Source organism: Carassius carassius, chromosome 38, assembly GCF_963082965.1.
Source record: "Carassius carassius chromosome 38, fCarCar2.1, whole genome shotgun sequence".
NCBI classification, from domain to species: domain Eukaryota; kingdom Metazoa; phylum Chordata; class Actinopteri; order Cypriniformes; family Cyprinidae; genus Carassius; species Carassius carassius.
The window spans coordinates 3,588,490-3,615,012 of NC_081792.1; the positions used below are offsets into that span (position 1 = coordinate 3,588,490).

Below are 26,523 nucleotides of genomic sequence, written 5' to 3' on the forward strand. Positions count from 1 at the left end.
AAAACATCTAACAGGTTTTGAAATGCTTGTAACTGGCTTGTGAAACTAACTAATTTCAAAGGGTGTTTTATATATATATATATATATATATATATATATATATATATATATATAAAACACACACACACACACACACACACACATACTTTCCTTCCCCCATGCTTATTCTGTGAAACATTTCTATAGCCACATCTTTATTTAACAAAATCTAAAATGAGATCTGATTTATTGCTATATTAAATGCTTCTGTAAGTTGTAATCTTTCGTTGTCATGTTTTTTACATTTTATTAAAATAGGTTCAACTGTTTCACAATATCACATTTAACACAAAGTCCAGACACATGTATTTCATCTTATAAATAATGACTGATTAAGTGCAATGTGTCCAATTCTATGGCGAGATCTTCTCTTCTATTCCCAAAAATTCTCCATTCATTTCCAACCGGTCTTTGAATATTATATAAATGCTGGCATTTATTCTAACCAACCCATTTAATTTGACACATATCTTTTTATTTTTATGTATTTTTAATTAGACCTTTTATTTTCTAATTTACTCATTGGAGTATTAAATAAGATGTCTGACATTTTAATGGTCCACTTTTATCTGGTCCACTACTTTCATCAACTGTGGGTATCCATACAAAATAAATCTTTGTTGTTGCTTGTATTCTGAACAAACTCTGTAAAATGTGTGACAAAATGCTTTGTCTAGTAGAAGCTTCACCACTCTTTAAACTTGATAGTACTGAAAATGAGTCTGAACATATGACTACTTTAATGTGTTCAACCCCACTGAAGAGCCAAAAATATGACAATCATTTCTGTAGTATAAACGGACGGATGATTAGATGTACTTTCTGGTATTCTATGCTCTTTATTTTTAATCTAAACAAAAGACCTTGATGTTTTATTTTATTTTAATAAGCCACTCACACTTACTAACTTCTTATTAACTTATTAACTTCTGGCACGAAATTCTAGATTCATAAATGTATGTTTTTCAAAAAGTCCCCCACGTTTAGTGGCGTTTAAAGTGGAATTTGTGATGTATTTGGGGGCGTTAAAAGGCATGAAAAGTCCCAAACCAAGACTTTTGTATTCTTCATTAGAGGACTTTGGTTTCTTAATGTGAAAATCTGTTACCCCCCACTACATTTTCTTTATCATTATATTTTTATTTTTTCTTAAGTGTTGTTTTATTTATTTTACATTTATTTTGTTTTATGATGTACAGAGTGTGAACAAAAATTGAGTGTAATCTCAGACCGTATTTGTAAATCTACCAGTAATGTACGTCTTTATGTTTTTAATGTTTAAAGCATCGAATAAAAAATAAAAAACACACACTAACACTTCCCCAACCACCCTAATAACGTTGGTCGCAAAGGTTTAAATGTATGTTAAAAGAATTAAACAAAGTAATGTTTTTAATAACAACACATCAGTTCTCATTCGATGAAAACATTCTACCTGGTTTTAATATTAGACCGATGTTTTTACTATAAAATTAGGTTTACCTATACGATTTAATTTTTTCATCTCAACAAAATTCCTTGTTGGAAAAAGTGTTGTTTTATTTAATTTTAATAAGTCACTCACACATACTTTAGTAGTCTAAACCCTTGAACACGTCTTTTATGTTGTCAATATTAACTTCTATCATTGCTATATCATTGCTATATCAATTAAAACATGCGTTTAGGCAAACACAAATATTAAACAGGAATGAATGTGATATGTCAAGATGGGCTTTTCTTGCCAAAGAAACTTTTACAACATTACAGGAAAGGCTAAATATTTCATCTCTAGTAGTGCGTAGAAACGCGTCTGGTGTCTTTGTGTTAACTTTTACGACCATGTCAGCGAAGACTGTAAACGGGGTTCTGGTGTTGTAAATGGTGTGCTGCTGGTCAGCTAAAGTAAAAAATTGTTTGTGTATTCCGTGATCAAAGGGATGACAATTTCGACTTTATGACTTTATGATGATCGCAAGGTTAGCTGAAAGTTCATTTACTGGTCAAAAGGATGTGAAATCTTTTAACAAGTCAGACCATAGAAAAATGTAGTTTAATTCAAATTAATTTAGTTTTGTTTCAGTTACATTTATAATTTTTATTAACCCATAGATCTTTCAACCTCAACATAGATGTACTGAGAATGCAAACAAGTACGCAAACACAACCATACAATCATAAACAAACACACACACACACACAGATACAAATGTAGACATACAGAAAACATGAACATGTAACCAAACAAATACAAATATACACTCAAACAGGTACATAAATACACAAACAAACTAACAAAATAGGTCACAAACACGAAAATACCTATATTAGATTGAAAATGAGTTGTCATAAGTTTTCTTTGAAACCAAAAGTGTTTGTTGCGACAAATGTCTCACAGAACTTTATACAATAGATTAGATGGCCTTTATCACTTTCCAAATGGTGTTGTTAACCATGATGTTTTTTAAAATAGTTTGAAAAGTATAATTTTTTAGCTTTCATGTAGGATTCATGTCAGCACTCAAATGTTTTTAGCAAGAGTCCAGTGACAGATGAAAATAGATGCGTGAAGAAAAAAATTTAAGAGTTTTTTAATGACAGACTAGTTGGTTTAGATTGTTTAAAACAACTGAGTTTATGCATTTCTCTTGAATGTGTGTACGGTAACTGTTGCATACATAAAGCAGAAGAAATACATAAACGCATTGTGGTTGATGTTAAACAATAAAAAATATATTATTTATATATCATAACTTACTTTCTTTTCAAAACACAATAAACATTCTTATGACTTTTTAACTGCGAACAACCGGTTTGGTTGGAAAATAAAAAATAAATAAAAAAATATTAGGTTTCTTAGTTAGATTGCTTATAGTTTGTAGTAAAATCACATATATAAGCTAAAACATTTTTCTTTCAAACCACGCGGTTTTCACACACATTCCTCACAAAACTGCCGACAAGGACCTTAAGTTTTTGTTTTAACGTTTAGCTGTAACTGAGACCTTGGGGGGAATTATTTTACGCACAGTTTTGGGGAAGTTACTATGAACTTTGCAATAGGTTATAGATCACAAATGAACCTATTTAAAATCTAAAAGGTTGCGCAACTATATAAATTTCTTTAAAAAAAGTAATGTAACTGATAACATTTGATTACATGTTTTAAGACTTGTAATGTTTTCAACCGTTAATCTTTTGAAACGTGTAAACAGGACGGGGTTAACAGTGCTCAACAACTAATGACCATCAGACTTTTCAAAATCCTTCATCACTTAAATTAGGATTGTGATCGTGATTTCATTTTAAAGCACAACCACCACAAAATCAGATTTGCTTGGAGATTAAATACATAGAGTAGTTAGAGTTAGTTAAGGTGGTTTACGAAATATATCAATTAAATCTGTACGTGTGTGAAAAAATATTCAGATGTAACATTTTCATAATTAACCACAATTTAATTATTTTTTCTGTGACTGTAACTGATTACATTTTATTTTTGTAATCAAATGATATAATTTAGCTATATGTAACTAGTTGACCCTAACACTGCTTATGCATTCTGACAATAATAGATTGTGAAAGTGTTCATTATCCTCTTTAACTTTAAAAATGCGGACAGTGTCGCTTAACACTAGTTTGGCAAACAAGGGTTTGCTCTTAAAACAACCACCAGACCCCGACTTGAAAGCACCGTGACAAGTATAGCCATTGCAGAAATTTATTATAGAGATGTAGTAAGATAAACTCTGGATGCACGATTGACCGACTTATGACATGTTTACCATATTATTACAAGGCCCTGCTTACCTAGTTTTATAATGAAATATGTCTGTAAAATAAACAAACATACACACAATCTCCAGAACGGGGTCTGATGATGGGTCTTCATCATTTCCTGATGAAGACAGACTGGATATTCAGACCACAGCAGCAGGACACGATTGTCTTTTTCTAAAGATAAAGACAATTATTTGGTTTCAGGACACACGCATCCTAATGGTTCACAAGATAACATAACAACGGTTGCTCCATTACAGCATAGCCAACCCTATTTTAGCCTGTTTTAGCACATGTACAGTATATCGTATTATTCTTGAATATAGTCGTTTAGTCTAAATATGTGTTAACAGTTATTTATTGTTATTATATGTATTATATGATTTTGTTTTACAAAGGGGTTCAACTTAATACATTTAACTAATACCTCATTCAAGCTATGTAGATCTTCAGGTCAGGGAACTACAATACCCATCATACACCTTTGCAAAGCTCTTTTCTGTGATCTGTTTTACTGATGCAAAGTCCGATTCACTTCTGAAAATGATTCATTTGGACAGTTTGGTTCAATGAACCGATTCATAGGGCCCTTAAGTCATTTTCGCAGTTATGTCAGTACACATTTTTCTTTCTTCTAACAACTCAAGAGTCATTTTATTTCCGTGAATCATCTAAATAAATGTATTGTGTGAACACATATTGGTGATCATTATCATCTGTTCATTTAAGTTAATGCTGAATCATCTAAATAAAGTTAACTGTGTGAACACATATTGGTGGTTATTGTATTTTGCTCATTTAAGTTAGTGATGTTTGTGTTCGCAGTTTTAGACACAGTGCCTCTGTCATTTGTTTAGCTTAAACATCGGTTTTTAGTCAGTTACAAAGGTGTCAGGCATTAAATTTTTGTATTTTTAACTAACCTAATTATGACAGAGTTACAGATTTCAGGTGTTTTTGGTGAGTGTAAGCGGTGAAAACTTAAATGTGACCGTCGAGTAACGTTAGCTACTCAAACGAAGACAAATTGTGTAAGTGTTCATTAAGATGTCGAAATGAAAATAAGCGTACAAATATCCATAATGACAATAAGTACAATATGCCCTAAAGACACAATAGCCCCTGCTAAGTACACCCAAAATTTGTTAGAGTGGTGAGATATTTACGTTTACCTTTATTCATTTAGCAGACGCTTTTATCCAAAGCGACTTACAGATGAGGACGGTGGAAGCAATCAAAACAACAAAAAGAGCAATGGTATATAAGTGTTATAACAAGTCTCAGTTAGGTTAACACAGTACACGAAGCATAGGCATTTAAATAATATAATAAATAAAAAGAAAACAGATTGAATAAAAAAGAATAGAGCAAGTTAGAGAACTTTACACACACACACACATATAAATAGATATAAACCGCAATGTTTTTCATAGCGTTACACTTTGAAACCAGAACGATATGTTTCCATGATTTTGTTTGCTCTTTCTGTTTGAATCTGTTTACCGTAGTTTTCACCATCCTAATTGCAATGGTTTGGTCTTGCGCTTAGGGCCTATACGACTCGTTTTCCCAGTTTTTGGTCTCGTGTAAGTGGGTCTCTTTGTTCATACCAAGCAATATTTCTGTGAATTTGGGTATTAAAATATTGCTTTAAACATCGTCTTCATTCGAGACGTTTACTTAACATCATTATATTATCCTAGTTTATATCAGATATAAGATATGTTGCTTATTATTATTAAGCCTTAAATCCGGATGCCCCCTTTGGACTTGGAATGTTAGGAATATGTGTAGCCATATCTTCCTGCCTTTTTGTGCTCATACTGTACAGGGTTATATCTCAATGGCACGGCATTTAATTGCAGATTAAGAGGTCCCAGGTTCATTCCATGTGCCTAATTGGAGTTTGGCATATTAGGAATAAACAAATACTTGACATAAGTTCATTTTTGAGGTTTGTGCTCATGCAGTACGGGGTTATAGCTCAACAAAAGAGCATTTGTCTGCAGATCAATAGGTCTACATTTTGGATCTGGCTTGCTTTACATAATCAACGACATGATTTCAAAGTGAGTCTGTAATCAATTCGTCCACAGTTCAAATCTGGGTGTCCCCTTTGGACCTGAGTTTACAGTCAAGGAGTCAATGTTTGATATTGTTGAATCGAAGGATCTAACTTAATCTTTGGCTCGAAGCACAGAAGTCTGTATGGGTTTGGCTTAATGAAAGAGCATTTTTCTGCAAAAATGTGGGGGCATAGTTCAGTGGTAGAGCATTTGAGTGCAGATCAAGAGAACCTCGGTTCAAATACGAGTGCCGCTTATGGATTTGGCAGATTAGGAATTAGTGCAAACATATCTATTTAGAAAGATTCTGTATGTGATTGTAACTCAGTGGCACATCCTCTCGAGAGGTTCTTTTTTTTTATCTGGCATGCTTGTCATATCCAAAAACTTTATTCAAAAGTGAGTCTGTCATCTTGTGTGAGGCTATGATCCAGGGAGTCTGTGGGGGTATAGCTCAGTGGTAGAGCATTTGATGGCAGATCAAGAGGTCCCCAGTTCAAATCTGGGTGCCCCCTTTGCATTTGGCATGTTAGGAATATGTGTAACCATATCTTCCTGCCTTTTAGGAAGGTCCCAGGTTCATTCCATGTGCCTAATTTGGGCTTGGCATATTAGGAATAAACAAATCCTTGACATAAATTCATTTTTGAGGTTTGTGCTCATGCAGTACGGGGTTATAGCTCAACGACAGAGCATTTGTCTGCAGATTAATAGGTCTACGTTTTGGTTCTGGCTTGCTTGACATAATCAACAACATGATTTCAAAGTGAGTCTGTAATCAAGTCGTCCACAGTTCAAATCTGGGTGTCTCCTTTGGACTTGTCTTATTTGGAGGGTTTGAGTTGTAGAGTTGTTGATTCTGATTTGGAGTAACCAAAGACCTAAGTTTACAGTGAAGGAGTCAATGTTTGATATTGTTGAATCGTAGGATCTAACTTAATCTTTGGCTCGAAACACAGAAGTCTGTAGGGGTATGGCTTAATGAAAGAGCATTTTTCTGCAAAGATGTGGGGGCATAGTTCAGTGGTAGAGCATTTGAGTGCAGATCAAGAGGTCCTCGGTTCAAATCCGAGTGCTGCTTATGGATTTGGCAGATTAGGAATAAGTGCAAACATACCTATATAGAAAGATTCTGTATGTGATTGTAACTCAGTGGCACATCCTCTCGAGAGGTTCTTTTTTGTATCTGGCATGCTTGTCATATCCAAAAACTTTATTCAAAAGTGAGTCTGTCATCTTTTGTTTGGCGATGATCCAGGGAGGCTGTGGGGGTATAGCTCAGTGGTAGATAAGATAAAGATAAAGATAAAATATACTTTAATGTCCCCCAGGGGGGAAATTTGTCTTGGGCTACAGTCACTGCGACACACACTTACAACGTACCACATAAAAAATACGCAGAATATAAACAATAAAAAACATGCGTCATTACACTGTATCGTGAAAATTACAAAAATTTATTTATAATAATAATTGCACAACACAGTGGGGATAAAAAGTATACAAGTAGGTAACTGTCATTTGCTACTGTTTAGCATCTTAATGGCAGCTGGGATGAATGAGTTTTTATACCTCTTTAACCTGCAGTACGGCATTCTAAATGCATGTGCGGAGGAGCTTGTTCCAGCCTGGTGCCCTATCTTTCAGCGATCACTTGACTCTCACATCATCCCAGCCCTATGGAAAAAGACTGTTATTATTCCAGTACCAAAGAAACCCTGTCCCAAGGAGAACAATGATTTTAGACCAGTAGCATTGACATCCATTGTAATGAAGTGTTTTGAGAAATATATTGTGTCTCTTTTAAAAACTGAGGTTAACAAAAAGTTATATCCCTGGCAGTTTGCCTATAAACGGGGTAGGAGTACAGATGATGCTATAAGTAGCATCACCCACCTAGTCCTTAAGCACTTGGAGGACCCGAAGGCCTACGCACGCTTACTTTTTATAGATTTTAGTTCGGCCTTCAATACGATTCAGCCAGGTATTTTACTTGAGACACTTAAAATTATGGGTGTAAGCTCTTTTATTGTTGAACGGTATTACTCCTTTTTAACTAATAGGACACAATATGTTAAAGTACACAAGGCAGTCTCAGACCCCAAATCCATCAGCACGGGGGCACCACAGGGTATGTATGTATATTTTTTTATTATTTGTTCATATACTGTATCTACTTTGTACTGTAATTAAGTTGAGGGTTGATGATGTGAACAACATATTGTCTGTTTGAGAGTATGCCCATATTGTTTTAAAATTTCTGCTGTATTTATTACATTGCTACTGTATTTTAGTGTATGTTTATTGACTTTTGTATTTTAGGGTGCCTGTTAAGATCTGGCTAGGGACAAAAGATGGAAACTAGCACTTGTAGCTAACTCTGGCTTGTTTACAGCAAGTAACTTGTCTGTTGATCAATGAGCATTGTCCCTATCAAATAAAATAAATTAATAAAATAAATAATAATAAATCGTGCAATAATTTATATAGTCTGTGATTGTCTCTGTTGTAACATCAATACCTGTGTTGTGAAACACACTCCAATCTGTACAAAAGAAGCATCCTTTTAGTGTTTCTATCCCCTCATCAGACCACACACTGACTGTTTTCACTTGTGGCTTGCTGCGTTTCAGCATGGTTTTGTAGATGGGAATTAAGTGAATCACGTTGTGGTCTAAATTGGCCAATGGGGCTTTTGGTTTGGCTAAATAGGCATTTTTAACATTGGCATAACATTTGTCAATAGTCTTGTTTTCACGTGTGCTGCACTTGATATATTGTTCAAACCCAGGGAGTGCTAATTCAAGTTTACAGTGATTGAAGTCGCCCACTACAAACACGGGGGCGCCCGGAGCGCGCTGCAGTTCTTGGTGTACACAGTCAGCAATGCAAGCTGCGGCCCTAGCTGCATTCCCGCTGGGAGGAATGTACACAACGCACATGGCCACACTTCCGAACTCCCTTGGGAGGTAAAACGGTCTCATAGTCAAATGCAAAATCTCGACATCCGGACAGCAAAGTGTTTCCCTAACTGTGTACTGTTTGCACCAGTTGTTACTTACATACACAGCCATGCCGCCACCTTTCGTTTTTTTGGATTGTTCAGTCCTCTCTGCCCTGACAAGTGAAAATCCATCGATGTCAATCAGAGAGTTTTGGATATCCCTGTGTAACCACGTTTCCGTGATCACCATTAAACTTGAGGTGCGATACTCAGAGCATTTTCTGGTATTAATCCGAAGTTTGTCTATTTTAGCTCGAAGTGATCTTGCGTTGCATAATATCATTGAAGGTAGAGGAGGCTTACTGCCTCTCTATCGTAAACGCTGACGCGCTCCACCGCGCCGACCCCTTTTCCTCGACCACCCTGGCCGAGCGCTCACGCAGGCTGGTAAATCCACAGGTGGAAGATGGGACGGTCGGAGTGCCAGCAGCGCATCTCGGGTGTAGGTAGTAAGATGCTGGGCCTGGATGCCCGCTAAATAAGTTTGGCATGGTACACATACTCCGACAATGAGCAACACAAGATATATGTAATGAATAAATCTTGCCATGTTGACTTCACGTTCCCACAGCGCAGCAACACATTCACAAACATACAAGCCAACGCAACCAACAAACAAACAAAAACAACTAACAAACAAAATGACGATCGCAGTAAACAGCGTGCCCGGAGCGCAAACAGAGCAGTGCCACCGGAACACTGCAAAAAGTGGTAGAGCATTTGAATGCAGATCAAGAGGTCCCCGGTTCAAATCCGGGGGCCCCCTTTACATTTGGCATGTTAGGAATATGTGTAGCCATATCTTCCTGCCTTTTTGTGCTCATACTGTATGGGGTTATATCTCAATGGCACAGCGTTTCATTGTAGATCAAGAAGTCCCAGGTTCATTCCATGTGCCTCCTTTGGGCTTGGCATATTAGGAATAAACAAATCCTTGATATAAGTTCATTTTTGTGGTTTGTGATCATGCAGTACGGGTTATAGCTCAACAACAGAGCATTTGTCTGCAAGTCAATAGGTCTACTATTTTGATCTGGCTTGCTTGACATAATCAACGACATGATTTCAAAGTGAGTCTGTCATCTTGTGTGTGGCTATGATCCAGGGAATCTGTGGGGGTATAGCTCAGTGGTAGAGCATTTGACTACAGATCAAGAGGTCCTTGGTTCAAATCTGGATGCTCCCTTTGGATTTGGCATGTTAGGAATATGTGTAGCCATATCTTCCTGCCTTTTGTGCTCATACTGTACAGGGTTATATCTCAAAGGTACGGCAAGGAATAAACAAATCCTTGACATAAATTCATTTTTGATGTTTGTGCTCAGGCAGTGCGGGGTTATAGCTCAACAACAGAGCATTTGTCTGCAGATCAATATTTCTATGTTTTGGATCTGGCTTGCTTGACATAATCAACGACATGATTTCAAAGTGAGTCTGTAATCAAGTCGTCCACAGTTCAAATCTGGGTGTCTCCTTTGGACTTGTCTTATTTGGAGGGTTTGAGTTGTAGAGTTGTTGATTCTGAATTGGAGTAACCAAAGACCTAAGTTTACAGTGAAGGAGTCAATGTTTGATATTGTTGAATCGTAGGATCTAACTTAATCTTTGGCTCTAAACACAGAAGTCTGTAGGGGTATGGCTTAATGAAAGAGCATTTATCTGCAAAGATGTGCGGGCATAGTTGAGTGGTAGAGCATTTGAGTGCAGATCAAGAGGTCTTCGGTTCAAAATTGGGTGCCGCTTATGGATTTGGCAGATTAGGAATAAGTGCAAACATATCTATATAGAAAGATTCTGTATGTGATTGTAACTCAGTGGCACATCCTCTCGAGAGGTTCTTTTTTGTATATGGCATGCTTGTCATATCCAAAAACTTTATTCAAAATTGAGACCTGCCATCTTGTGTGAGGCTATGATCCAGGGAGTCTGTGGGGGTATAGCTCAGTGGTAGAGCATTTGACTGCAGATCAAGAAGTCCCTGGTTCAAATCTGGGTGCCCCCTTTGGAATTGGCATGTTAGGAATATGTGTAGCCATATCTTCCTGACTTTTTGTGCTCATACTGTACAGGGTTATATCTCAATGGCACGGCGTTTGATTGTAGATCAAGAAATTCCAGGTTCATTCCATGTGCCTCCTTTGGGCATGTTAGGAATAAACAAATCCTTGACATAAGTTCATTTTTGTGGTTTGTGCTCATGCAGTACGGGGTTATAGCTCGACGACAGAGCATTTGTCTGCAGATCAATAGGTCTAAATTTTGGATCTGGCTTGCTTGACATAATCAACGACATGATTTCAAAGTGAGTCTGTAATCAAGTCGTCCACAGTTCAAATCTGGGTGCCCCTTTGGACTTGTCTTATTTGGAAGTTTTGAGTTGTAGAGTTGTTGATTCTGATAGGGAGTAACCAAAGACTTGAGTTTACCGTGAAGCAGTCAATGTTTGATATTGTTGAACCGTAGGATGTAACTTAATCTTTGGCTCTAAGCACAGAAGTCTGTGGGGGTTTGGCTCAATGAAAGAGCATTTTTCTGCAAAGATTTGGGGGTATGGCTCAGTGGGAGAGCATTTGACTGCAGATCAAGAGGTCCCCGGTTTTGCAGATTAGGAATAAGTGCAAACATATCTATATAGAAAGATTCTGTATGTGATTGTAACTCAGTGGCACATCCTCTCGAGAGGTTCTTTTTTGTATCTGGCATGCTTGTCATATCCAAAAACTTTATTCAAAAGTGAGTCTGTCATCTTGTGTGAGGCTATGATCCAGGGAGTCTGTGGGGGTATAGCTCAGTGGTAGAGCATTTGACTGCAGATCAAGAGGTCCCCGGTTCAAATCTGGATGCCCCCTTTGCATTTGGCATGTTAGGAATATGTTCAATTCAATTCAATTCAAGTTTATTTGTATAGCGCTTTTTACAATACAAATTGTTACAAAGCAACTTTACAGAAAATTATGTTTCTACAATATTTAGTAGTAGCTAGTAGTTTGTGCACGTTTGACAGGATTTTAGAAAAAAAAAAAAATAATAATAATAATAATACAAGACGTAGTCAGCTAGACAATGAACTATCAATATTATTAATTAATAGTTATTATTATATGATGCAGTCACACATGTAGCAATAATTGTTAGTTCTGTTTGTTGATTCAAGGTTAGGATCATCTGGGGTCCTCTGAGGGTCAGCATCATCTCTTCTCAGGTGTTCTGGATCCAGACTGGAGCTTGTGTAAATCCTAGTTACCACGGGATGTAAATCCCGTGGCAAAACATAGAAACAAAATAGAGACATCATTAGCATAGCTGCTGATCCAACAAAGTAAAATTAGTTTAACCCAAGCTAAAGAATAAAAATGCATATTTGATCAGAGGCAACTACACTCACAATTTAAAAGATATATTATCCGTATGCTTGGCGAAAGAGATGTGTTTTTAATCTAGATTTAAACAGAGAGAGAGTGTATCTGAACCCCGAACATTATCAGGAAGGCTATTCCAGGTTTTGGGAGCCAAATGTGAGAAAGCTCTACCTCCTTTAGCGGACTTTGCTATCCTAGGAACTACCAAAAGTCCAGCGTTTTGTGACCTTAGGGTGCGTGATGGATTGTAGCGTGGTAGAACGCTAGTTAGGTACGCAGGAGCTAAACCATTTAGGGCCTTATAGGTAAGTAATAATAATTTGTAACTGATACAGAACTTAATAGGTAGCCAGTGCAGAGACTGTAAAATTGGGGTAATATGATCATATTTTCTTGACCTCGTAAGGACTCTAGCTGCTGCATTTTGGACTACCTGTAGCTTGTTTATTGACAAAGCAGGACAACCAGCTAGAAGTGCATTACAATAGTCCAGTCTAGAGGTCATGAATGCATGAACTAGCTTTTCTGCATCAGAAACAGATAACATGTTTTGTAGCTTGGCAATGTTTCTAAGATGGACGAATGCAGTTTTTGTAACATTGGAAATATGATTTTCAAAAGACAAATTGCTGTCTAATATAACACCCAGATTTCTGACTGTAGAGGAAGTAACAGTACATCCGTCTAGTTGCAGATTGTAATCTACAAGATTCTGTGTAGTGTTTTTTGGTCCAATAATTAATATCTCTGTCTTATCCGAATTTAATTGGAGAAAATTATTTGTCATCCAATCTTTTACATTTTTAACACACTCTGTTAGCTTAGATAATTGGGAAGTTTCATCTGGTCTCGTTGAGATATATAGCTGAGTATCATCAGCATAACAGTGGAAGCTAATTCCGTATTTTCTAATAATATTACCAAGGGGCAACATGTATATTGAAAATAGAAGGGGACCTAGGACGGATCCTTGTGGCACTCCATATTTTACTGATGATAAATGAGATGACACCCCATTTAAGTAAACAAAATGGTAGCGATCGGACAGGTAGGATCTAAACCATCTTAGAGCCTGCCCTTGAATACCTGTATAGTTTTGTAATCGATCTATGAGTATGTCATGAACTATGGTGTCGAACACAGCACTAAGATCAAGTAAGACTAGAAATGAGATGCAGCCTTGATCTGACGCAAGGAGCAGGTCATTTGTAATTTTAACAAGTGCAGTTTCTGTGCTATGGTGGGGCCTAAAACCTGACTGAAATTCTTCATACAGATAAGTTTTATGCAGGAAGGTGCTCAATTGAGCAGACACAACTTTTTCTAAAATTTTAGACATAAATGGAAGATTTGAAATAGGCCTATAATTTGCCAGTACACTAGGATAGTACACTTTGGATAGTTTTGGTTATTTTCAATGAGTTTGTGTATATGCTCTGCCCTAGCAGTTTTTAGAGCCTGTCTATAGCTGGACATACTGTTTTTCCATGCAATTCTAAAAACTTCCAAGTTAGTTTTTCTCCATTTGCATTCAAGACTACAAGTTACTTTCTTGAGAGAGTGAGTATTACTGTTATACCATGGCACGGTACGTTTTTCTCTAACCTTTTTCAATTTGATGGGGGCAACAGCTTCTAATGTATTAGAGAAAATAGTGCCCATGTTGTCAGTAATTTCGTCTAATTCATGTGTATTTTTGGGTACAAATAGCAGTTGAGATAGATCAGGCAGGTTATTTGCGAATCTTTCTTTGGTGGCTGGAACAATAGTTCTGCCCAGACGGTAACGCTGAGACATATAGTTAATATCAGTTATACGCAGCATGCACGATACAAGGAAATGGTCTGTAATATCATCACTTTGGGGTACAATATCTATAGCAGTAAGATCGATTCCATGCGATATAATTAAATCTAGTGTATGATTAAAACGATGAGTGGGCCCGGTGACATTTTGCTTGACTCCAAAGGAGTTTATTAGGTCAGTAAACGCAAGTCCTAATGTATCATTTGCATTATCAACGTGAATATTAAAATCTCCCATGATTAGCGCCTTATCAACTGTAACTAGAAGGTCTGAGAGGAAATCTGCAAATTCTTTTAGGAATTCTGTATACGGCCCTGGTGGTCTATACACAGTAGCCAGAGCAAGAGATACATTAGATTTCTTTTGCATGTCTGACAGTGTAACATTTAGCAGAAGTATTTCAAAAGAGTTAAACCTGTATCCTGTTTTCTGGGTAACATTGAGAATATCACTATATATTGTTGCAACACCTCCGCCACGACCAGTCTGATGGGGCTCATGCTTATAACAGAAGTTTGGTGGAGTAGACTCATTTAGACCAAAATAATCATTTGGTTTTAGCCAGGTTTCAGTCAAGCAGAGTACATCAAAACTATTATCTGTGATCATTTCATTTACAATAACTGCTTTGGGTGTGAGTGATCTAATATTTATGAGCCCAAACTTTAAAAATTGTTTTTGTTCATTTACTTTACATTTTTCTGGTTTAATTACGATAAGATATTTTCTAGATCCTACATTATATTTTGACCTCACTATTCGGGGAACAGACACAGTCTTAATAGTTTTTACAGCGCAAGTACTTTTATCATTTAAGCGGGTGGAACAAAACTCATCATAATAGTTATTTGAGAATTGTCTTACTAGTCACATGGAGCGAAGTGTCCTGGAGATGTTGTCAGAGAGCAGCTCCGCTCCGACTCTCCTGGGGTGTAATCCATCAGCGCGAAACAGCCTAGGACGCTCCCAGAAAAGATTCCAGTTATTAACAAATAGCAGTTTCTGTTCTTTTCACCATGACAACAACCATTCATTTAAAGCAAAAAGTCTACTGAACCTTTCGTGTCCTCGTCGGTACGTGGGCAGTGGTCCTGACACGATGATCGTCGCCGCGGGTGTCGTGCTGCGAACCGTCTCGATCAGGCTGCTGAAGTCCCTCTTCAGCGTCTCCGTCTGCCGCAGCGTGGTGTCGTTAACCCCGGCGTGAAGCACGACCGCTCTGGGGCTCTCACCGGCCTTCAGGATCGCGGGTTTCTGCGCAGAAACATCGAGAACACGAGCACCAGGCAAACAATGATTGTGCACTCTACCTTCGGCTAACGTAACAATTACGTGTCGGACGATAGAGTCTCCGATGATCATAGCGTCGCTTCCTGTCTCGCGGAGGGGAGCGAAGCGGTTCCGGATGGAGATGTCGAAGGCAGGAGGGGGAAAAGTCGTCGCCCGGGACCCGGCTCGCGTCCTCTGCTGTGGATGCACCCAGGGTCCGTGGTGTCCCGGCGTCGCAGTGAAGGACATCTGGGAATATTGCGTCCTGGGTGCACCGAGCCTGTGCAGAGAAACACACAGAGTAGACGTGGTGGGACTGTTAGCAGCACGCTGTATACTTACCCCGGACTTGTGAGCGTCAGCCCGGAATGATTCTAGCACGGCTCTCCGCTCTCTTAGCTGGGCCTGCCTTTCCTCCAGGTCGCAAATCTGCTTCCCCACGGCCTAACCCATATTGTGAGGTTATTAATGAAAGTGAGACCAATTTTTAATCCGCAAAGTTGCTGATGTAGTTTCGTCTACCGGTTCTCAGAAGAATCACACTCAGTCAGTGGTTTTCTCTCAGAAGAAAAGACTTTATTTTATGGAAAACAACGCCGAGAGTCGTTGCAAGGAAATCTCTCGAATGTTTTTTGGTATCTCCTTATATACACTATATGGGGTGGTTCCACAATAGTCAAACTTTTCCTTATGATTACAATTTTAATACCTCCTTAGAGAGGATTGCTTGATTTATTCTAAAGAAAGGCCCTGTATGTATGTCTGACCATAAGTTTGTCATCAGTTTTGTACATTCCAGCACATAGGCAACTTTCTATTTTATTGCCTAAAATTTGTGACAACCAAAATCCAACATTTTCTCTATGCATATTTCTACAGTATTATGGGACAAAACTTACAAAAATGGATTCCTCGGAGCTTGCAGAGTACAGCTGATGAGACTTCAACCACGAAATCGCTAAAATGTATCTGTCAACGGAACCATTAGGAAGGGTGTGCTGAATAAATGGCAAATGGGAGGTTTTTTTTTTAAAAAAATGTCCATTTGCAATTTATTCAGCGGGACCTCCGTAGTGCTCCCGTGGACATAAATTTTTATGCAAATTCTACAGTATTATGTGACAAATCTTACATAAATGGACTCTACTGAGCGTGCTGTGTACAGTAGAGGTGTTTCCATTAACAATATTGCACTCATTTGAAATAAATCAAGTTAAATAGACTTGCTATTTGATAATCTGCAAGTGGACACATATGCTGTCAAATAAATTGAGGGTAGACATGCACCATATGTGGTGAAATTAACCAAAATCATCAAAAACATTTTTTATATTGAAATTCTACATTATTATGGGATAGATCTTACATTAATGGACTCTGCTGAGATGTCTGAGTACACTGCAGGCGTTTTGATCAACAATATTGCATATTTTTAATTAAATCAAATTTAATAGAATTGCTATTTGTTAAACCTCAGGTGCACACATATCCCACTTGCCATTTATTCATATTGGATGGATACCAAATTTGGGGCACCGTATCTCCTTCTCCCGGGGGTTAAGGGACTTGGGGCCGGTGGTGTCGGATAGAGGTCCTCAAGGTCTAATATTGACCAGAGGTTGGTGTTTTCCCCTCTTTTTGAGTGAGTTATGGCCGGTCAAATTTTGGGACTTTTTGTATTTGCGGGGCCATTTCTCTGGCCCCCGGTGGTCTATCGACTTGGGGGAGGTGGCTTCAGAGAGGGCCCTTCAAGTGCTATCAAGTCACCCAGTTTCAATTTGCTAGGTCTCTTCCTTCCATTTGACTATCAAAAATGTGGGGGGCCATAACTCCGCCCCCTGGAGTTTTATGGATGGGGTCCAGCGGTGTTCGGTGGGCCTTCTGTAGGTCTTATTCTGACCCGAGTTTAGTGCAGTTTGGCCCCGTTTTGGCGGAGTTACAGCTTGGCAAAGTTTGTGACATTTTGGTGAACATGCACCACTTGTTGTGAAATTAACCAAAATCCAACATTTTTTCTATGCATATTTCTACAGTATTATGGGATGAAACGTACATAAATGGATTCCTCTGAGTGCCCTGAGTACAGTACAAGTGTTTTCTCTACTCCTCATCCTAAAATTTTTCTTCCGACTTCCACCCATCTCGAGCTGCCTTCTCTAGCCGCGAAGGGTGAACCCTTGCCAGCATGGATGAGTAGGTTCGAACCTATCAGAAGCTAAGGGTTCTGTAGTACTACTGCTGTCCAAAAAGTCACTTCTGGTGCGGGAAGATGTGCTGGCTTTTTGAGGAGAGAAGCAAAAAAGATCAAGCTTTCCCATACCAGGAGTCGAACCCAGGCTGCATGGGAGAAATCCAGGAATCCTAACTGCTAGACCATATGGGAACTGGCAAGCTTTAACTGGGCACAAGCTTGTGGGCCACTTTCATTAAATCTGGCCAGTGTGGTTTACAGAAATAAATGGTGTTACATGCATTCAAGGGACATGTTTGTTGACTCACCCCGGGGGTTCAGTTTTTTGGCCAGAGTCCTGTGATTGCTGATTGATACCTTGAACTGGTAATTAAGCTCTTGTCCAGGTGAAAATACTTGTGTCATGCATCTGAAAACACACATTGCAACCGTTATCTGGATGAAAAACTGTCTATCGTCGGTCTGTCAAGGTCCAAAATTGACATACGAATGGCAATACCGAAGCATGTCCGTGTCTCCCCTAGACATCGGAATGGGTGTGCAGAATATGTTTTTTTTTTTTTAAAAAAAAGAAGAATGCCTGGAGATTTGCCTTTACTTCTAGATTTTGGAGAAGAAAAAAAAACAACAACAAAATAAGCCTGAGAAAAACAAGCACAGGGCAAGCCAACCAGGAGTCGAACCTAGAATCTTCTGATCCGTAGTCAGACACGTTATCCATTGAGCCACTGGCCCACCGTTAGTAGAGATTCCCGATTGCTACAGAGTTGTTGGTTTTAGATGTGACAGTGGCAAGCATTGTTGTCTGCTTATTCTCACCTTGTTATCAGGAGGTAAGCCTACCAGCCCACCAGCCCACCAGCCCACCAGTCCCTCCCTGGTGGTCTAGTGGTTAGGATTCGGCGCTCTCACTGCCGCGGCCCAGGTTCGATTCCTGGTCAGGGAAAGCTCTTTTGGCTTCCAATTGTGGACTGCGAATTCAAGCTATGCTAACAGCTGCGAGAAATCCAGCTCCAAACCGAAAAAATGGTGAGCACTTGAAAAAAAGACTTCCTTCGAGCCGGAGTCGAACCAGCAACCTAAGGATTGCCAACACTCCAACCTGGTGCAGGAAGATGTGCTGGATTTTTGAGGAGGGAAGCAAAAAGAAGCATGCGTTCTCATACCGGGAGACGAACCCGGGCCGCCTGGGTGAAAACCAGGAATCCTAACCGCTAGACCATATGGGATATGGACACCTTAAACCGGCCAATGGCGCCCTTTCCATACATGTGGTCAGTGTGGGCGCAGGATCTTGTAGTGGCCTGTTGCTTTAGGTCTGCGACTGTAACAATGTGATAATAATTTGGCAAAACAAGAATTATCCAAAAGGGCGGTTTTCTGATTTATATAGTTTTGTATGCATTCAAGGGATCTGTTTTTTTACTCACCCCGGGGGTTCAGTTTTTTGGGCAGATTCCAGTGAACCTAGAATCTTCTGATCCGTAGTCAGACGCGTTATCCATTGCGCCACTGGCCCACCAATAGTAAAGACCCCTGATTGCTACAGAGTTGTTGGTTTTAGATGTGACAGTGGCAAGCATTGCTGTCTGCTTATTCTCACCTTGTTATCAGGAGGTAAGCCCACCAGCCCACCAGTCCACCAGCCCCTCCCTGGTGGTCTAGTGGTTAGGATTCGGCACTCTCACCGCCCCGTCCTGGGTTCGATTCCCGGTCAGTGAAAGCTCTTTTGGCTTCCAATTGTGGACTGCGAATTCAAGCTCTGCTAACAGCTGCGAGAAAGCCAGCTCCAAACCAAAAAAAAAGGTGAGCACTTGAAAAAAAAAACTCCTTCGAGGCGTTATTATAGCCGTACATTATATTATTATATTTTCTGAAAGTCCCTGTTTTTGTGTGTGTGTGTTTTATTGTTATGTAATACTGGAATACTTAAATACTTAAAATTTGCAACTTCAAATACAGTGAGAAATAGGCACAAAAACATTGCTAGTGCAAAGATTAAGATTAACAACCCTTTTTATTTGCAAATATAAAGTCAATAAAAAAATTATAACAGCAGTGCAAATATATATGCATGTACAAATATTGTGAGAATACAAAAAGGCACAATAACAATAGTGTGAGGGCAAATATTAACAATCCTTTTAATCTCTATATATATTTTAAAGCCAATAAAACATTTAGAACAGTAGTGCAATTTTGACACATCAATTAAAAATAATAAACAGTAAACCAAAAATGTTTACCACAGTAGTAAAATGTTTACGTATCAGTTTAAAAAAATATAATAAATATCAAACCAAAACAAACACAATAACAATAGTGTGAGGGCAAATATTAACAACCCTTTTAATCTCCATATACATTTTAAAGCCAATAAAACATTTAGAACAATAGTGCAATTTTGACACATCAATTAAAAATAATAAACAGTAAACCAAAAATGTTTACCACAGTAGTAAAATGTTTATATATCAGTTTAAAAATATAATAAATATCAAACCAAAACAAACACAATAACAATAGTGTGAGGGCAAATATTAACAACCCTTTTAATCTCCATATACATTTTAAAGCCAATAAAACATTTAGAACAGTAGTGCAATTTTGACACATCAATTAAAAATAATAAACAGTAAACCAAAAATGTTTACCACAGTAGTAAACTTTTTACATATCAGTGTAAAAATATAATAAATATCAAACCAAAACAAACATTTGCAGTGCAATTTTGACATCAGACTAAGAAAATAATAAATAGTAAACCAAGACAAACATTTACCACAGTAGTGCAATTTTGACATTCTAGCCAAAAAAAAGTAAATCAAAACAAAAATGGACCATAGTAGTGCAATTATGACATATTCGCCCCTAAAAAAATAGTAAATCAAATATACCAAAAACAAAATAATGATAATAATAAAAACATAAACATACCATATATATATAATGGTATGAAATATTTTTCCAACAGAGGCATGCAGCAGAGGAAACACACAGTAATTACACATAGACAGCTGTCATTGTTGGAGACTTGTAAATTGCACTATAAAGCAAACATTAACCAAATAAAAATATAATGTGCTGAAATAGCAGTTTTAAGAAGCTGGAGGGTTGCCATTCCCCTTTTTTTTTCTTCTATAACCTCGTTCCTGCAGCACAGCCCTCCATTCACCATATGATTGAGTCTCAGACTCTTTGCAGAACCAGTTGCCAAAGTACTGAAGATGTGATGGTGGCTTTCTCTCTTTGTTACACTTTCTGCCAAGAATGACATCTGTCTTCTTCACATATTTTCTTGTGACAGTTCCAGTGCGCTCCCTCTCCAGTTTTCTCTTTCTGTATTGCTGAGTGGAGTAAGGAACATCTTGACCGGATGTCTGTGTCTGAGCTGATGGTGGCAGAGCTGAAGGTAAAGGGAAGTTGAAGAACATCTCCTGTGAGGTACCTGGCACTGTAGAGGATGGCGCGCAAGGGCCTTTCACTGTAGGAAGCTGCACAGATGGTAAAATGAAAGGGAGAGAGATGGGTAGTGCTGGTGCAATGACAGGAAGGCTTTGATGTGATGTTGGAGCCTGGGAGATGGCCTGGGGTTGCAACCTCCCCTTAAGTTTTGCCTTCCCAGCAGTGTTTGGTGGCAGGATAAAAAGGTGAGGCTCAGCCAAATTGTCTGGATAGAGAGTTGGTCCTTTCTGCATAGCCGCAGGAAGCGTCTCGGGTCCTGCCATGGGTGCGTCTGGGGCTTGGATACCCTGCTTCAAAATCTCTTGTTCCTGTGACTTGCCACGCCTGCTGAACCTGGGAAACATAAAACGACAGATATTAATAAACATTTAAGCAATACAAAAGATCAACTACTATTTGTCATGACTATGATGCAGCAGCATGACACAGCTGAGATCACACAGCAGTCGTCTAATGTATTACTGCTTTTGTGAAATGGCTACTTTATTGAGATTAACATTGTATTATGAATTATTGATTCTTGCAGTCTGCTGAAGACAGCTGATCCATGTCATAAATCTTATCTTTCATAATGAAGAAGAAAACAGAAGTTGAACTCTTGTTGATTTGTTTCTAGACCTGCAAACCAGCCATGGTTACATTAAGGCTGATGATACAAAAAATTTTGAGAAGTGTTTCTTGGGTACGTTCCCCACTGAGAATGGGTAACAAATTTCAATCTGGATACTTCAGATCAATCTTGCGCTCTGTGTCTTGCCTGGTTGCCTGTTGATGGCAATATTAACCAAAGTTGCCCAGCAGCATTGATCAAAAAAAGTTGCCGTGTAACATCAGCCCTTAGCTGCTTTAAGTTTAGGCTTAGCGGTGACAATGCTTATTTACTCACCATTGTGTGACTGTTGCAGCGTTCACTTCTGGGAGCTGGATTGTGGTCTCACTCATCACCTTAGCATTAGTGAGGATGCACTCTCGGATGTGCTTGTAAGCACGTGCTACAACAGTGAAGCGGGACACCCTTACCCCGTCACAGCGCACCGCGTTTGGGTAGAGAGCACAGAGCCTTGTGAAAATGGCCTCCACCACTCGGTTGCAGTCAGGCCACTGTGCAGGACTATGAGCCCCAACGAAACACCTGCAAATTACAACAGGATACATATTATTAATGTAAGATTGTTTTCATTGTGTGATCTTATTTTTATTTTCCCTTTCCTATTCTGTCTGTTTTGCTTTGTGTTGTCTAAATGTTCATTGATAATATCTGCCCATAGTTATGTTTTCTTTCTTTGTTTTGTTTTTAGATTGATGTTGAAATGTCATATCAATAAATCAGGTCTCTACTGGATTACTGTGTTGTGGAATTATTACAGGGTGTTGTTAGTCAGCCTGTCAGATTTTATTCACAATAATGACTGCATATTATCCCGCTTATTACATGGCTACTTACTAAAGTACAGTAAAAGACAAATTATTTGACACAACATATTGATACAAAATGATTTTACCGATTTAAGAAATGATTGCTTTGTTTCTGCTAAATTAATTATTCCAATGTACGATTGTAACTGTGTCCATAGCAATGTAACATACTTAGCAACCTAATATATATAGTCAGAATTAAATGTAAATCACAACTAATAATTTATGTTATAAACAAGATAAGCTAGTCATGAAGGTGTCAGGTTACTAAACAAAAAAAGTTGTAGGTGATATTTCAGCCAGTTTCAGAAATATATATATATATTACAAAACAATTTGTAAACCCTGTTTACTAAATATAACATACCTTTTGGTGCTCTCCACACCTGGGGCCACAATCTTCTTAGTGGCCCTGAATCGTCCCTGTTTTAGGTTGGTTTGGTGACGTGGTGGGTAAATGGTCTTTTTCCTGTCATACTCCCCCAATGCCTGCCATAGGGAGATGATCTTGATGCACTCTTCTCCCGACAAAGCCAGACAGTGGTCTCTGAGGCCAACCAAGAACTCTGCCAAGTCCTGCACGGCTCCATACCCCTCAATATTATCAGGTCCAACCGAATCCTAAAATGAAAGATAATTTAGGAACTTTTGATAGCATCAATGAAAACAAATATTCACATGAAAGCACATCCAATGTAACCCAGATTATGTTTACATACATGTAAATGTAAATAAAAAATAAACTGGGCCCTTACATCATGTGAAGTGTTCTCTTCCGATGTTGGACGATCCGTTTCTGCAGATAATCGGTCCACTGGGACAACATCAAAAAGGTAAATATTGATTGAAATTTTTATTTATGCCTTTCAATGTGATACATACAAATTTATAGTTAGTGTGATAACAAATACCGAAATCTTTATGAATACTTTGGTAAAACTCACAGCTATGTGCTCCAGGAAAGAGTCCTAGATTTGATTGAGTGTGCAGTGAGCTGCTGACAGGAGATGACACTGGTGATGGAGGGACCACAAACAGTGATGACGTGGTGCTGGTTGCTGGAGGAGTTGGAGATGATGCTGCAGACGCTGCAGACACTGATGCTTGTGAAGAGGCAGCAGGTGTCCGTTCAGTGTCAAAGGTGGGGACAGTGATGTCCTGAAACTCCTCAAGTTCAGCATAACCTTCATCCACCTCTATACCAACCTCAGTGGTCTCTGACTCTTCAATGGCCAACTTGTAGTCCTGCAGAACTTTACCAGTTTGCTGGTAAAGATATTCCACTCCAATAAGCTCACCTTTAAAATAGAAAAACATTGACAATTAGATAACATACCATAATATTATATTATAACTTAGTGGTTCAGTGGTTTATACTTAAATTAAAGTGTCACTAAAAACAAAAAAAAAATGTTATATACCAGTGTACTTTCTTGGCCCAACATAAGGAATGATTTTCATGCCCATAAGCTCCTCTGCAAGAGTGTTGACAGCATGACGCAGAAGATGGTTGTAGGAATGTGGTTGCTGCTGATTAGTTGTTGCTGCCACAGCCCGGTCCTCATTCCACCTTGCAAGCCCATCCAAAAGATATGCCTGAAAGAAGGTGTCACTTGCCAGCGTGCCTATAAATGAAAACAAAAAATAATAATAAGTTCACAGAACAAAAATTTCATATAAATACACAAATAGCTGTTCTTGCAATTCTCATAATTATTTCAGTATAAATCATATCTTAATTTAATAATTCAGTTAAATAATTTATTAACCTGGGATGAATCTGTTAAGGTGCAAGTGAAATGACTCAATTGAAGTGGAACCTCTGGCACAGCGGTATGTTGGCAGGCGGTGCCCTCCCTTCAGTACAGTACCCGTCTGCATGTAGAGCTGCACACCGGCAGGATCCTGGATGCAGGCCACATGCTTCCGCTGGGACTTTAAAATCTCTCTCATGCGGGCTGAGTTTATTAGTGGGACTCCCAGAGTGTCACGACCAGCATCTCCATCAAAGGCCTGAACATGGCTCTCAATCAGCGCCAGGGTCTCTTTGGTCCCGCGAGTGGTTCTCCCGCAATGTAGCGCTAGCTCGCTACGACTGATAAAGCGCAGCACATCAGCCTCGGATGATGGTTTCCCATCAGCTTCCAGCTCTGCTTGCTTAGCCGTCTTCAGGGCAGCCAGGTCGACCTGGTCCCACATGAAAATACAATGGCTGAGGCCACTCATAAATGTGGCATATAACTGGTGAGAGTCGGTGGTGCAGCCGACAGCAAACCTTCGCATGAAGTGCCAGACATCTAACCGGATGGTCATTTGCCCCCACTCTTCAAACATCCTCCTCAAAAGAGTGTTGCCACAGCAGTCTCGGTCGACATACAGCACTTCGGGAGGAGCCACCCCAGCCACTCTGTATCGCTTGATAAGGCCTTCTATCATTGGCCCCAGACCAAAACCTTCGCTCGCTGTGAGCATGGACATGATCACCTGTCCATGCTCATTGCCAACATTAGTTGCCCAAGTAGCAGTGCCATAGCTGCGTCCTGCTAGTTTTCTGGCCACTTTTTTGGTAGAATCCATTTTTAAGATTCGACCATATTGTGATGTTATAGTGGCCTTGACCTCATCCAGCCTTTGCAGGACATCCTGGGCATACAGCCACCGGTGCTTGGGTATAGAAGGCATTGAAGGAGCAGGTTCAAATGTCACAGGCAGGATTAGGCTCGACGTGACAGCACTGGCAATCCCCTTGCAATCTGTCAGATACTGGGCTGTCTTTTGCAACCAGACATCAACATGACGCTCCTGTAGCTTGCGCTGGATCTGGCTGCTGCTGTTTCCCAGCCCACGCTGACGCATCAAAGTTACTACCTCAAAGTCACATGCAAGTTTTGAAGTAAGAATGCAAAGGAACAGCACCCTGTGGCCAATGTCGAGCTGGGAAACGAGATCATGGCTCCAGCTGATGACCTTCCTTTTACATCTTCGGCAGGCAAGGTACTCAGATGCCACAAAGTACATCTCACCCATGGCAACCACCTGCCTGATCTTTTGATGCAAGCCAGCTGAGGTCAGAAGTTCTTTTTGACAGTCTGGATGCGGACAAGTCAGCTTCACTTGCCACAGTTTTCGTGGCATCCAGAGCAGCAGGCGATGGCCAAAGTAATTCTCCAAGGAAGGAGAATTACTGGTCTTCAGTGGCACCGGTGGAGGATACCACCAAAGTTTGTTCACCCTACTAAATACCAGCTCAGGATGCCCCTGTGCTGTCCACCTGAACAGGGCCTTGGAGATCCACCTCTGGTCCACTTCAGGCAGGGTGTGTGTCCATCCAGCAGGAAGACAGACTCGTCTTGCTGAAAAAATTAAATAAAATAGAAAAACAGAAAATAAACACATAAATAAACAAATTCACATTGCTTCACTTTACTTTATTATCCCTGGAAAGGAAACGTTGAATACTTTAAATAAGTATAGACGTACATGCCACATATGACTCCTCAAACTTAGCTGCCTCTGCCAGCAGTGTGCTGTCATCTATCACAAGGGACACAGTCGGACAGGTGAGGGTGGCTGAGGGTCCTGTGGCTGTCTCAAGGGACACAGTCGGACAGGTGAGGGTGGCTGAGGGTCCTGTGGCTGTCTCAAGGGACACAGTCGGACAGGTGAGGGTGGCTGAGGGCCCTGTGGCTGTCTCAAGGGACACAGTCAGACAGGTGAGGGTGGCTGAGGGTCCTGTGGCTGTCTCAAGGGACACAGTCGGACAGGTGAGGGTGGCTGAGGGCCCTGTGGCTGTCTCAAGGGACACAGTCGGACAGGTGAGGGTGGCTGAGGGTCCTGTGGCTGTCTCAAGGGACACAGTCGGACAGGTGAGGGTGGCTGAGGGCCGCGCACGTGCCTGGGACAAAGCTACAAAAAAAACACAGGACAAACAGATAAACATGACTACTGAACAGCAATAAATGCTAAACAAACCAAAAAAGTGTTATACAAATAAATGTTTGCTTACAAGGTGCGACTTTAAGGGGGGGAAACCAGTCTTTTTACAGCCTTGTTCAAGTTTTTTTGGTTAGGCAACTTCCTAACCAAGAGGGAGCGGAGAGAGGCAGTAGAAGTATGGGTGGTGGTAGTGTGCTGGGTGGGGGTGGTGAA

At 39.5% G+C, this 26,523-nt stretch overlaps 7 non-coding genes across 7 annotated transcripts; 6 read left to right on the top strand and 1 right to left on the bottom strand.

The window, feature by feature from the left end:
- The first annotated feature begins 6,307 nt into the window (after window positions 1–6,307).
- Window positions 6,308–6,379, top strand: trnac-gca (transfer RNA cysteine (anticodon GCA)). The gene has a single exon. It is a non-coding gene; the product is annotated as a tRNA-Cys (tRNA).
- A 494-nt stretch (window positions 6,380–6,873) lies between these two features.
- On the top strand, window positions 6,874–6,945 carry trnac-gca (transfer RNA cysteine (anticodon GCA)). Its single transcript has one exon. It is a non-coding gene; the product is annotated as a tRNA-Cys (tRNA).
- Window positions 6,946–9,982: 3,037 nt separating this feature from the next.
- On the top strand, window positions 9,983–10,054 carry trnac-aca (transfer RNA cysteine (anticodon ACA)). The gene has a single exon. It is a non-coding gene; the product is annotated as a tRNA-Cys (tRNA).
- Window positions 10,055–10,798: 744 nt separating this feature from the next.
- trnac-gca (transfer RNA cysteine (anticodon GCA)) lies at window positions 10,799–10,870 on the top strand. The gene has a single exon. It is a non-coding gene; the product is annotated as a tRNA-Cys (tRNA).
- A 775-nt stretch (window positions 10,871–11,645) lies between these two features.
- trnac-gca (transfer RNA cysteine (anticodon GCA)) lies at window positions 11,646–11,717 on the top strand. The gene has a single exon. It is a non-coding gene; the product is annotated as a tRNA-Cys (tRNA).
- Window positions 11,718–18,367: 6,650 nt separating this feature from the next.
- Window positions 18,368–18,439, top strand: trnae-cuc (transfer RNA glutamic acid (anticodon CUC)). The gene has a single exon. It is a non-coding gene; the product is annotated as a tRNA-Glu (tRNA).
- Window positions 18,440–18,650: 211 nt separating this feature from the next.
- On the bottom strand, window positions 18,651–18,722 carry trnae-uuc (transfer RNA glutamic acid (anticodon UUC)). Its single transcript has one exon. It is a non-coding gene; the product is annotated as a tRNA-Glu (tRNA).
- Between the last annotated feature and the right edge of the window lie 7,801 nt (window positions 18,723–26,523).